We start from the raw sequence: 12961 nt of genomic DNA on the forward strand, positions 1-12961 counted from the left end.
GACTGCGTCTCTGGAAATAAATTTGACCCTTGGTGGTGACCCCTCTTTAAATGCTGAACCTTTCTCCTCCTAATGTACCTCGGAGGGTTTTTTTGTATCCTCTCAAAAATGGGCTCTTAGGCAAACAAGGTGCACTGGGGTATCAAAATTATGGGTGTGTGTTTAATGGAACGAAGCAGCTGACTTCTGGGAAGAGGTAAAAGTCTGTAGAACATGCAGTCCTTTCCCCTGCATGACGGTGAAAGGCAAGTGCAATGCTTTGCCATGAGAAATCATCATCTCCATGCATAAACTCATTCTTTCCCATTGCAAAGCCAATCTGTCTTCCCCAAGGAGATGGCTATCCAGAGAGAAAGGACAGAAAAGGATATGAACCTTGAAGAAAGCCCCTGAACATGCGATCTTTGTGCAATGTGACAGCTGTGAGCTGACGCTGACCTTGAAACAGCTCAAGCAACAAATTATAGACCACGTCAGGAATTGCAAGTAGCACCCTAGGAGCACACTGGCCAGCAAAAGTAGGTTAAATTAATGTTAGTTTCTCTTGTTATTTTCCCATGCCTTGTCCAAGGTGCTTTGTAATCATTACTCTTAATAATTTACATAGCATTTTTCATGTACAAAAGGGTGCCACAGTATTTTAAATTTATTGGTTCTCTCCTCCCCCAGTAATTTGAACCTGATAATAATGATAATAAGAGGTATTATCTGAAAGAGCATCCCACCTATTGACTGGGACCAGTGCTATCTATCTATCTATCTATCTATCTATCTATCTATCTATCTGTCTATCATCTATCTATCTATCTATCTATCTATCTATCTATCTATCTATCATCTATCTATCTATCTATAAAATAGCCTATCCATGAGAACTAGTGGGGTATAGTGGTTACAGTCTGAGATTTATGTGGCAGAAACGTGAGTCGAAATCAGTGCTCAGCCATAAAGCTTACCGGGTGACCTCGGTCTAATCTGTCTCTCAGCCTAGCCTAAGCTCACAAGGTTGTTGTGAGAATAAATGTGGTTTGGGGTGAGGGGAGAGAGAGCAATGTATACTGCCTCTTAGCTCTTTGAAGGAAGGAAATAATGTTTAAAATCTGATATGTAGAACCCATTTACACACACTCCTTTTTCAAAATCACTTCTCTTTGATAGGGAAAAGGTTTCCCACCATGTGCTAAGCCAGGGTAGCCAATGTGATACCCCTCCAGGTGTTATCAAACCACAACTCCCACTATCTCTATCCTTCGGCCAGACTGGCTGAGGCTTATGGAAACTGTAGTCCCCAACACCTAGAAAGCACCACACCTAACAGCATCAACATCTGCAGAGCATATCACTGTTCTAAAGGCTTCCATTGGTAACACGTAACAGACAGGATGATACTTTTAAGGAACCAGGATACCTGTGCCACTATTCAGCTTTTCTTACCAATCTGGCTAGATGTAGCCTCATGCAGAAGACTCATACAGTAGATTGTTCACCCTCTCTCTCTCTTTTGGAAAGCAAATAAAATAAAACTTAAGAACAGGCACACAAAGGGTTACAGGTCCAGATGGAAGGGAGAGAGTTCTGTTGCAAATGACATCACAGAGAATGGCACAGGGATGTCCATCACACTCACATAGCAACATTCCACGCAGCAATAGCATCAGACATGCTATCAGAGTTTGAGAGGGATAACCAGGTACACACCGCACTGAGCTCCTTGGAGAAGAGGTATAGCTGTAATAATAAATGCACTGCATTTTCTCAGGCACAAAGCAGCACACTTCAGATGCTCAGAAAAACAATGTAACACCACAACACAAGCACTACCTTTAGGGCAGATATGTAGATTGTGTGCTAGATTTGGGAAGCACATATCTTATACTGCATAAAAATGATTGTGCAGAAGATCTTGAGGAATAAGTATTTCCTCCAAAGCCACTGCACAAGTCTGTGTCTAAGGTGGGTTCCAGGATTCAGCACTCTGCATAAAAGTGCGAAGGAGCCCCACTTTTGCTATATTCATTCTTCGATTGTGACCTCTGGAAATTGTCACACTGTGGTGTTGCTTTCCTCCAGAAGAAATAGCCTTGCTTGAAAAACCTATTGGGTTGAATACAAGTTACCTTATTTGGAAATAATGGCTCCTGTGCAGCAAAGGTTAGCCCGGACCAAATCTTGTTGGAGTCAATGAAATAAGTTAAGCCTAGCTCTGTACCTGGAATACTGGGATGTCTACAGGTATATGCATAGTCATCAGTGTTCAAGGATAGAAACCTCCACCCGAATTATGCATCGGAAAATGCCTTTGCACCCTGCTACCCATGGCAAGCAAACTTTGATTCAGCAAAAGCTCAGAATACCTTCCTCCCCCCCCCTCCCTCTGTCCCAATAAATGTTCTTCCTTAGATGATCAAACCTTTAAGAGTTTTCTCCTCTAAGCTGTCAGTGTCTAGATTCAGGTTGCTCCATGCTATTTACGTCAATATCCTCCTCTCTTTATAATAAACCACATATTCTTCAAATCCAACATCAGGTTTATTGCTAACTCACCCTTGTATAAGTTGTCCCATGGCATGCTGTGACTCAAACTAGCTAAAAACCCAAACATGTGTTCCGGCTGTGCACATGTAATCACAGACATGTATGGACGAGGACATGCAGTAACAATCCTGGTTTATACCACAGTTTATTTCACACTCTCATCAGTAATGGATATTCCTAGGATCTGGACCTCAGTTGCCTGTGATCTGGAAGTGATTGATGAAAATGGAATTCTATTACAGCCCAGAGCTGATAAACATTTCATCTGCAGTACTCAGAATAATAGCCATGAGAGGATTCCAAAACCGTAATGCTCCTGGCAAGACTATGTATATGCTGAGCTTCTTGGCTAGTAGCCATTTGATAACCGTATGTTCTTTACATTCATCTGGTCTGGGGGGATTTAACCTTGCAATCACCAATGGACTTTGCCATTACTGTAAATGTCATTACAACAACTGTTAAGAGGCTTCTAAGGACAAATGTTTTAGTTGCTTAAACCCTGCATCTTATCATCACGCACCACACCATTTGTAAAGGAACAAGGTTGCTACAGATGGAAGAATATTCAGGAAAATCCTATGGGCTTTTTAAAAATCAAAGGGATCTGTTGTCCCTCTTAAAAACAAAAAATCTGATCCAGCAAGTGAGTGAGTGCTTCCTTCCACCACCAAATGTTTCTCAGGCTTACACTTGTATTCGTTTAATTGTGAAATGAATGTGTTAAATCCATGAAAAGCACATTCATTTAAGCTACATTTCATTATCATGTTGTTTTTTAAGTGGATACATTTGCAACTCTCTCACACCACAATCCTGTAAGACATTTGGGATTTAAGCATAACGGCACTCTCGCTCCACAGCAGATCTGTAGAATGTTGCTGTGTGCTTTCATCTGTTTTCAGATTATTACTGGTTTTTATTTTTACTTTGTTTTAAATAGTTTCATGCTTTGCATTGATAATTTTAATGTTTTATTTGCTTTGTAAACTGCTTTGAGGTTTGTTTGTTTTTACAATCAATCAGTGTATATATTTTATGAAATGAATGAATAAACTCTCTCTGAATATCAGCCATATATAAAAATGTATGGTTATTAAGATCCACCACCAGACCCACTGCTACTGTGTTTACTGGAGTAATAGGGCTCCCGTGCCTTTAACAGTTGTTTGGATAAATGGATTTTACTATCATTTCACAGTGCTGCATGAGCAAGGAGGACTGCACTTGCCAAAAATTCCTTCTAAAATGCAACGCGTGAAGGTACAGAAGCCCTGCGCTCCTTTTGCATCTCATCAGCCTAACGGCATTCCACATCACGAAGGCGATCCAGGCAAAGCAGTCCGTCTTGCCTAGGCAAGACGGAAGGAATCGGACTAGACAGTTGACTCAGCTTTTTCATGCATTAGCAGCAAGCTCACCAATTACATGTCCAAGTCTGGTTCTTGGAAGTTCTGATGCTCTTAGTTTTGCACCGTTCAGTCCCTTTTCAAAATCCTGAGCTCTCTCTCTAGCTCTTCTCAATCTACCGGTAATCACCTCCCTTGTGCAGTTTATTGATGCATCATTCATGTTACTAAGCATGTGGTTATGTTGCCTAAATGGCTTATGTGCCATTTGCATGTGGGTTTCCCCCAAGTATGTTCTCTTGCACACTGACACTTGCTATCAGGAATGGGCTGCTTTGCTGTAAGACAGAAGCTGACACACACACAGTAGCGGGCCTTAGGGCATAGTGCTGTGAAAAGGATCCAAAATAGCTAATGGGGGATGAAAACCTTTGTGAAGATGGAAGAAGTCCAAAGAGATTAACGCTGAAAAGATGGTGAATCCCAGCTTTTGCCCTGAGGCCAACATAGTGTGATTTCTGAACAAGACAGCTTTATGTAAGTAAGGTTTCAGTTTTTTACCCTGGTCAGGGATCTGGCACGTGTACATTTTTGTCAGTGTAGACAATACTGAGTTAGATGAAACAATGGTCTGATTCAGTGAAAGACACTAAGGAGGCTTCCTAGTGTGGTGCCCCATCAGCTTCTGTACATGAAACAGGAGGTGCTACAGTGGTGCCTCGGGTTAAGAACTTTATTCATTCTGGATGTCTGTTCTTAACCTGAAACTATTCTTAACCTGAGGTACCACTTTAGCTAATGGGGCCTCCTGCTGCCGCCGCCACGCAATTTCTGTTCTCATCCTGAAGCAAAGTTCTTAACCCGAGGTACTATTTCTGGGTTAGCAGAGTCTGTAACCTGAAGCGTATGTAACCTGAGGTACCACTGTACCTTGTTCTTGCCTCAGGCAGCAAAATGCCTTGGGTTGGGTCAGCTTGCCATGGATGCTCCCTGTTATCTGGTACCTGTTCCTGGCAGTGGCGTAGTATGGGTTGTCAGCACCCAGGGCAAGGCAAGTAATTTGCACTAACCCGTGGATTTGCGCCCCCTAACCCTAACCCCCAGATGTTGTGCCCGGTGCGGCTGGCCCCCCCTGTACCCCCCATGCTATGCCACTGGTTCCTGGTACAACAGTGTGACTATTTTGTCTAACTTTACATTTGGGGAGATGTTGGAGATACTTTTCAGATGTTGTTAGTTTGTACCCATAGGCACTAGAGTGATCTTGCCTCCCTCTCCCTGTTCTCTGCAAATCAAATGGGAAGCAGGGGAGCCCATCTCTAGTGAAGGTTGGGGGGGGCCTTTGGCTCTCCAATTGTTGCTGATCTAGGACTCCCATCTGCCCTAGCAAGCATGGCTAATGGCCAGGGATGGTGGGAAATGTATTTCAGAAACAATTGGAGGGCCAAAGGTTCCCCACACCAGTTCTCGTGCATGTACATGGGCATAAACAAGGAAAATGCTTCCATTTCCTCTCTCCCCCAATAACCAAAGCTCAAAAATGTTTCTGAATGTGTCTAAGTATTATTATAGTGGCCATTTTGCAGCGATTACAGTGTAATCAACGCAACCATTGTAAGAGCAAACTATTAAACATTCCTAAGGGGGTGATCAGTATACTAACATGCTCTGCTTCAGAATTTATTGCAGGACAAAAATAGCAGCTATTGTGGAATAAACAAATACAAGATTTAACAGCTAGCATAGAGTCTGCAGCAATACATAATGAATGGAGTGTAGGGAATTGTTAGGCTGATATGGTCATATAAGTAGCTGTAATCAGTGCTTTTTTTCAGCCGGAACTTGCTGGCACCTCTCAGGTGGGCTCCATTGCTGTTATAAGAGTACAAGGGACATGTTAATGGTGAGTTCTGGTACCTGTTTTTCTAGAAAAATAGCATGGGGGTGTAATAAATGTGCAAGTATCTAGAACAGGAATGAGTAACCTGTGGCCCCGAGGATGTTGTTGGAGTATACTGATTTTGTTTGTGACACTGATCCCAGCCGGTCTACGAGCCACACTTGCAAAGGAAGAATTAGGAGCTCACTTTAAACTCCCCAACTGTTCCTTTGTAGCCACATCCTTATGACAACATCACACACGACATCAAGTATGGAGCAGGTGGTTGTGGTTTGGGGAAAACAGCCTTGTGGACCAAATTGGGACTTGTGCTGGGCCAACTTAGAACCATAGACTAGAGATTCCCTACTACTGGACTATAAGGTTCATCATCTTCAACAGGTTATCATTCTCTTGTTTAAAACATAAGGAAACCCACGCTGGACCTTATCCAAGCTTCACCTAGGTCACAGTCACACCATACATATGAAGTACTATGATACCACTTTAAACCTTGGGAGCTGTAGTTTATTAAGGACCTTAAGAACCTTGGGAGCTGTAGTTTATTAAGAACCTTGGGAGCTGTAGTTTATTAAGGATGCTGAGAGCAGTTAGGAGACATTTATTCCACTCACAGAGCAACAATTCCCAGAGTTCCCTGGTAAGAAGGATTGACTGTTAGAAACAGAATCCAGTGACCCTTTGCTGTGCTGAAATTGCACAATAACTCTGGACCTCATAGCTGAAGGGCACTTTTAGATGTCAAATGTGGTGAGCCACGTCAAAATGTGGCAAGCCATTTTGACATTTCCCCAGAGTGGTTTGAGAGGGCAGTAAGGTGTACTGCAGTGAAATAGTAGAATTATCTGTACATGCCAGGCAAGAGAGGGGTGGGAAGGAAGGAAGGAAGGACGGAAGGAAGGAAGGAAGGAAGGAAGGAAGGAAGGAAGGAAGGAAGGAAGGAAGGAATTATCTATTTTTTGTGATGAAAGAGACAACAAAATTATTAAATACAGAGTCCCAAAACAAATTGAGCTGCCTTGCAGGATTCACTTTGGGACACCAAGTTTGCCTTGTCTCAAATGTGCCTTGCTTCAGGCTTTCCCAGAAGCTGAAAGCAACTTATCCTGGATTGAACTCCAGGGCTTATATTTAATTCCTCTGAGGTCTGGCACAGTAATGCAATCTCCTGTCTGAATCCCGCAGGAGCGAGCAACACACCTCCTCCCCTTTGCATACACAAGAAAGGAAGGGGGACTCATCATTTGATTTCACATGCTGGGCTGCATGGATTGTGAAAGCAGGAGGCCCAGGGTGCCTAGACACACAGGCATATCAACAGCACGTACTACTGCCTCAGTATAATGCAAAAAAGCAGGCTGTGCTTCTTGATCTTTTTATGGAGAGAGAACAGCTTCTCCCAGGGCTGGGTCAAGACATTCCACTGCCTGAGGCAAAGAGTGAGATGGCAGCCTCTTCCATTCCATTTACAGAAGCTGACCAGACTGGGAGTTGAATCTCATGTCAGCACTGGTCCTTCACGGCATCTAAGGGCATCGGGCTTGCCTAAAGGGTGCATAGATAAACCAGTCCTCCAGCACCTCACTGCACACCAGCTTTTGGCATCTGAAATGGCAGCCTCACTCTACCTAATGGTAGCGCCAGCCCCAACATTTCCTATCTTCTGCCTTTTTGCTGTTTTGCTTAACGTCCTATCTGATGAAGACTTGTGATGAACCCCAAGGCCTGCTAATTATTTTGTTAACAGCTTCCAAAGGCAGAGTCTGTCAGGATTGTATATTTTCAAGGGATCCATCTGAGGATTAATAGTTTGATGCAGCAAAAGCAACAGCCTTGTAGCATCTGAAAGACTAATGCATTTATTCTGACAGAAGCACTTGTGGACTAGATACAACACATTTGCTTAAGTCACAATAAACTGACTAGCTTTTCAGGTACAGCAAGATTGTTGCTGTTGTTTTTTGTGATGTTTTAGTTGGTTTCAAGTGACACTAGCAGGAAGCAAAGATGGACATTGGGTGAATGCATAGTAATATTGTCATTTAAAAGCAACAACCAACATTTCAGTGTTATGTGTATGCCAATAGGAGTATAAATGAAGAACAGCTTGCGGGATAGATGAATACGTGTCACCTGGAAGCTCTTTGCAAGAGGGGATCTAGGGGCTTGCCTAATAGAACAGCAATAACCTCATGTCCAGTTTTGCAAGATCTCCAAGTAGTGATGAAATTGTTCCTTTTTTTAAAAAATGAATATTTATTAGCTTTTTCCACAATAGAACAAAATAAAAATAAACAAAAAATAACAAACATACAAAAATACAAAACTTAAAAACAGTTTAAAAACACATAAAATTTCAATTACTTAATTTCTTTTGACTTGTTTCTCAGACCTCCTCACACCTCCCCTTCTTGTATTCCAATTCAAATTATTAGCTCAGCAAATCCTTATTACTTATTTCTCAACTTTAACTTAGTAATTTATCTTAACATATTATTATTTTACTTTTTCTCCTTCATCCCTTTCCTCAATTTATTTTTGCTAACCTTATTTTCATTTAATTTAATTCATTTTAAAGTCCAATTCTACCTTATCCAAACTTAAACATCAATACTTATCCATCAATTCTTATTCTTAAAATGTTTTTTCTAAGGTCGACCAAGATTCCCTTCCACGAGTTTCCCAATTTTCATACTAATAACAAACAAAATAAAAACAGATTAAATTGTAATTATGAACCCTTTAGATTCCCAAACTCCACCCCCGATGAAATTGTTCCTTTGCCTTAACAGCTATAGCTGTGCCTGATCCATAGTGAACTCCGGTACACCCAAAACAAGAACTTTTAGTACCAGAGACAGAAAGAAATGGAAAAGTGCTCAGGGGTGTTTTGGTGTTTCTTACAACCTTATTCTGCTGCTCAGCAGTCACTCTGACCATAAATCTCTGTTTCTAAACAGATGCAAAAAAATAATAATCTGCTTTTGGATCAGGGTTCAGATCCCACCTCTTGACAACTCATTGGCATGTCATTACACAATCTTAGTCCTGTGTCCTTAAAATGGGGGGGGGGGCAATGACCCTATCTCTCAGAGTTGCTGCTAGGATGCAAACTTACTAGGAAGTAAATCCTACTTAAATCAATGAGGCTTACTTCTGAGTAAGCATAGAAAAAGTCATCTTGAAATCTGAAAGACTGTAAATCTGAAAGATTGTACATTAAAAGAAAGCAAAAGTACCCTTGGCCTCATTGGTCTCCACACCCCACCCCTCTTTCCCAAAGTATTTTCTTGCCTCTTTTTAAAGCTTTTTCAGGCTCCTTCTTCTTATCCCCTCACATTTTTCTTCTTGAGGAAAATCTAGCCATTCTCATTTCATTTCTCACAGCTCCCATCCCTCAGACTCATTATATTTCCCCATCCTAATTCCGTCCTGCTTTTATTTATTATTCACAGATATGACAAAAGCCAGGAGGAAGATTTACTGACCCTTAAGCAGCAGCCAGCAGAACAAACTGCAGCATTTAAAAAATGCCAGCTTTCCTTTATAAAACTCTCAGGGATTTAACCTCCCCCCTGAAACATTTGCCCTTTCCAAGGCAGCTTTCCAGGGATGGGGACTCAGGCTCATTTCTGAATTAGTGAAACGCCATACAAATGCATGCATGAACCCCCAGAATCAAAAATGCACATCGGAACAAAAGCAGAGTTGAGGCGGCAAATGCCTTCTCAAAGGCTTTGCTACCATATGTGCCTTGCGGCTGTCAAGTGCCGTAATCAGCAATTAATTTAATTTGCTCTGTCCCCTTGTGGCTTGCTTCAGTGCTTCACCCAGATGTTCATGTCCTGGTACCCAGATGTTTCTTATAATAAACAACCCACCCCTGCCTGATGCAAAATAGCTTTGGCTTTGTTCTGTTCAGTTTTGCCTTCAACAGTCAAGAATCCAAGAAAGAAAGAAAGTTAATTCTAACTACTACATTTGAGCACAGATGCACGACATCCTGCCTCACATCAAACACTGAGCATCACCCACACATGCTCCGAGTAAACATGCACACATTTCTCATCTCCATGCGAGCTTTAGAGCTCATATCAAGAGTGACAGCTATCTGCATGCATGCTTCTGAGCTCACATCTGATCAATAACTCACGCCACTCAATGCTTTCATTTATCAGAACCCATTTTCTGAACTATCTGTGCCTCAGCCAGGGAATGGGAGAAAACAGCCATACCTCTGAACCCACACAGAGTGCTTTTTCCTTGCCACCAAGTAACCACAACAAAATCCTGTGCATCCTGAATTAGGCTTGAAGCTGTCCATGGTAGATGGTATCATTTCTGTGCACACCAGAGTAATGTTGTTTCTCATTTTAAAAATATAGCACACACTCGTGGCTTGTCTTTGAGTGCTTGTTCCTCCTTCCCTCGCTGCCTCTCTGTTTCCAGTGAGCACTGCAGCAAAATGTCTCAATTTCCCCTAGTTGCACCAAGTCCTTGCAACACAGCTCTCTTACCAGTAGACAGAAGATCCCTGGGTTGGAACAAGGGCCCTGTTTCAAAGTGTCTCCAGGTCTTGGAGTGGCATGGCGGTGGCGGCGGCGGAGGCAGATCCTGCTCCGGGTTCCCCAACTACTCTGCCTTACCACCTCATGCTGTTGGCACACAGGACTGCTACTGACGCAGCAGCTGAGCTTGCACGAAGGAAAAGGAAAAATGATCTCACAGCAGTTCAGCCCTGCCCAGTGCTTTGCCTCTTCACTTAAAGGCACAGAGCTAGAGGCTTACTTGTCACCCCGCCACCTGGCAAAGCTGATCAGCCTTTGCTCAGAGTTGGAGGAGACAAAAATAGCCGCTCTGACAGTTACAGCATTTGGATGAATACATATAACTATGCATAAATATCCACACCTATGTATAAATATCTATACATATGGATGCATCTAATCAGGCAGGTGTTCAGTCCAGTTTGGTGCACCTCCAGAGTGCCACTGTTTTACATGCATCTGGGAAATTTAAGTGCACATAGTTAAAGCGGGTTAATGTGTTGTGCCGCTCCAGCGCGACTTAACACTGACTTTCTCCTGAGGTTAGGAACGTGACCAGGGAAAGGCATTGAAAAGGGTGGGATGAATGAATGACTAGCTGGAAGACGTATAAACATGCGGCAAGCAAATTAGGATGGATGCTTATTGTTATATAGACTCCCAGCAAACAAATCAGAACAAATACTCAGTAAAGACCAAATGTCATCTAACCTCCATGCAAGCTTTATGCAAGTGAATCAGGATGGAGGCTGAACAAGCAAGTCATCTGGTGGAGTTCTTAGTTCTTGTGAAGCATTCATATATATATATATATATATATATATATATATATATATATATATATGCAGGTTTTGGTGTCCTCGGGTGTCTTCCCGTGTAAAAGTTGGGGTGTCTAGGCGACGTTTCGACGAGGTCTCACTCGTCATCTTCAGGCTGGTGCTTTCGGCTTCTTGTTACTGGAACAGAGGCAAGAAGCCGAAAGCACCAGCCTGAAGATGACGAGTGAGACCTCGTCGAAACGTCGCCTAGACACCCCAACTTTTACACGGGAAGACACCCGAGGACACCAAAACCTGCATTCCTGTACCCGTGAAAATCTACGAAAGCAAATATATATATATATATATATATATATATATATATATATATTTACACACACACACACACACACACACACACTCTTTATTGGTTTTTTTTAACATATCATTTCCAACAGTCATATAACATATCTTTTCATCTTATACAATATTTTAGACTTCCATCAACACCTCTGATGATTTTTTGTTCTTTATCCCTTATTCTGCATTTCTTAATTTCACCATTACTCTTAATTGTCATTAACTAATAATTCTCCTCATAGTCTTCCTTGCAATATTTCGAATAATCCTCCTTACAAAACTTCTTGCAGTCCTACTAGTGTAATCTGTTCAGTGCAATTACTTTCCAAATAGTTCATATATTTACTCTTCTTCTAAGAATCTCTGATCCCGCAGGTTTCTAATCCTTCCAGTTAATTTATCAAGTTCTGCATAGTCCATCAATTTCATCCTCCATTCTTCTTTCATCGGCAATTCTTCTTGCTTCCATTTTTGTGCCAGTAATATTCTTGCTGGCGTCATTTCATAAAAAAACAATTTACAATCCTGTCTGTTAATCTCATCACCTACAATGCCGAGTAAAAATGCTTCTGGTTTCTTAACAAATGTATATTTCAACATCTTTTTCATCTTGTGAAGCATTCCTGCCCATATTACCCTATTTTCGTTAGCTCTGCCACCACTTTAGAATTACCGAGGGGCAGTGAATTAGCAAATCCAGAGGGCAATTAAGAATACAGGGACTAAGCAATTTAGTTCTGCCCTGAGCGATGTCATTTTAGAGTTGCCTATATTAAGATGCATAGATATTTGTAAATGCATTAAATGACCAATAGGCCACCAGTCTTTCATACTGAAGATTTCTAAACCGTCAAATTATTGGGAATGTTCCTTGAGGAAGCCTACACCAAAGGCCTCCAACGTGAAGATTAATGCTCACCTCCAGTGCTTTCCTTCACGAATAACAGAACCTTGAGTATCCCTGTTGACATGTTGAATTTCAGTATTGTTATATGCCACCCCAGCCTCTCAGTGGTGTTAGATTCCAGGGGTCCAGGCATTTACCCAGGGTCTGTGTTTCCTTTCGAAACGAGGCACAGGAGAGACTTGGTGTCTTTATGATATATGGTTTATTTATACAATCTGAGCACAGATGGAGGGAGTGCAGAGTATTTACATCTCAAGAGGGTCCTGTTTCTTCCATTGCTGCAGCTTCAGACTCTCTCTGTAGCATCAAGCAGACTTCTTGACCACTGACCATGCTGGCAGGGGCAGATGGGAATTGGAGTCAACTGTTGGGGAGTGTAGGGGGAGGGAGGAGAGAAGGATAATTGTCCCCCCCCCCAAAGCATAAATCCTTAGGCTGATGAAATGTTGGCTTAGTGCTATATTGCATTCCACCCCCAAAATATTGGTGACCTACGGCAAATAACCCAACCATCTACCACTCTACCTTCTGCCTGCCTCATATAGAAGGTAACCAAAGGAGTTTTTCTATTATCTGTAAACAGAAAAAACCCAGCTGTTTTGTAA

At 42.0% G+C, this 12961-nt stretch overlaps 1 protein-coding gene across 1 annotated transcript in view; it reads right to left on the reverse strand.

The window, feature by feature from the left end:
* PLCD4 (phospholipase C delta 4) overlaps nucleotides 1-10484 on the reverse strand; it is a 33452-nt gene extending 22968 nt beyond the window's left edge. Inside the window, exon 1 of the mRNA XM_081920327.1 lies at nucleotides 10302-10484. The gene's annotated coding sequence lies outside the window, so the exon portion shown is untranslated. The remainder of the gene's footprint in view (nucleotides 1-10301) is intronic.
* Between the last annotated feature and the right edge of the window lie 2477 nt (nucleotides 10485-12961).

The sequence above is a fragment of the Podarcis melisellensis genome, assembly GCF_964234715.1.
Source record: "Podarcis melisellensis genome assembly, chromosome: 1".
In the NCBI taxonomy this organism is placed as follows: domain Eukaryota; kingdom Metazoa; phylum Chordata; class Lepidosauria; order Squamata; family Lacertidae; genus Podarcis; species Podarcis melisellensis.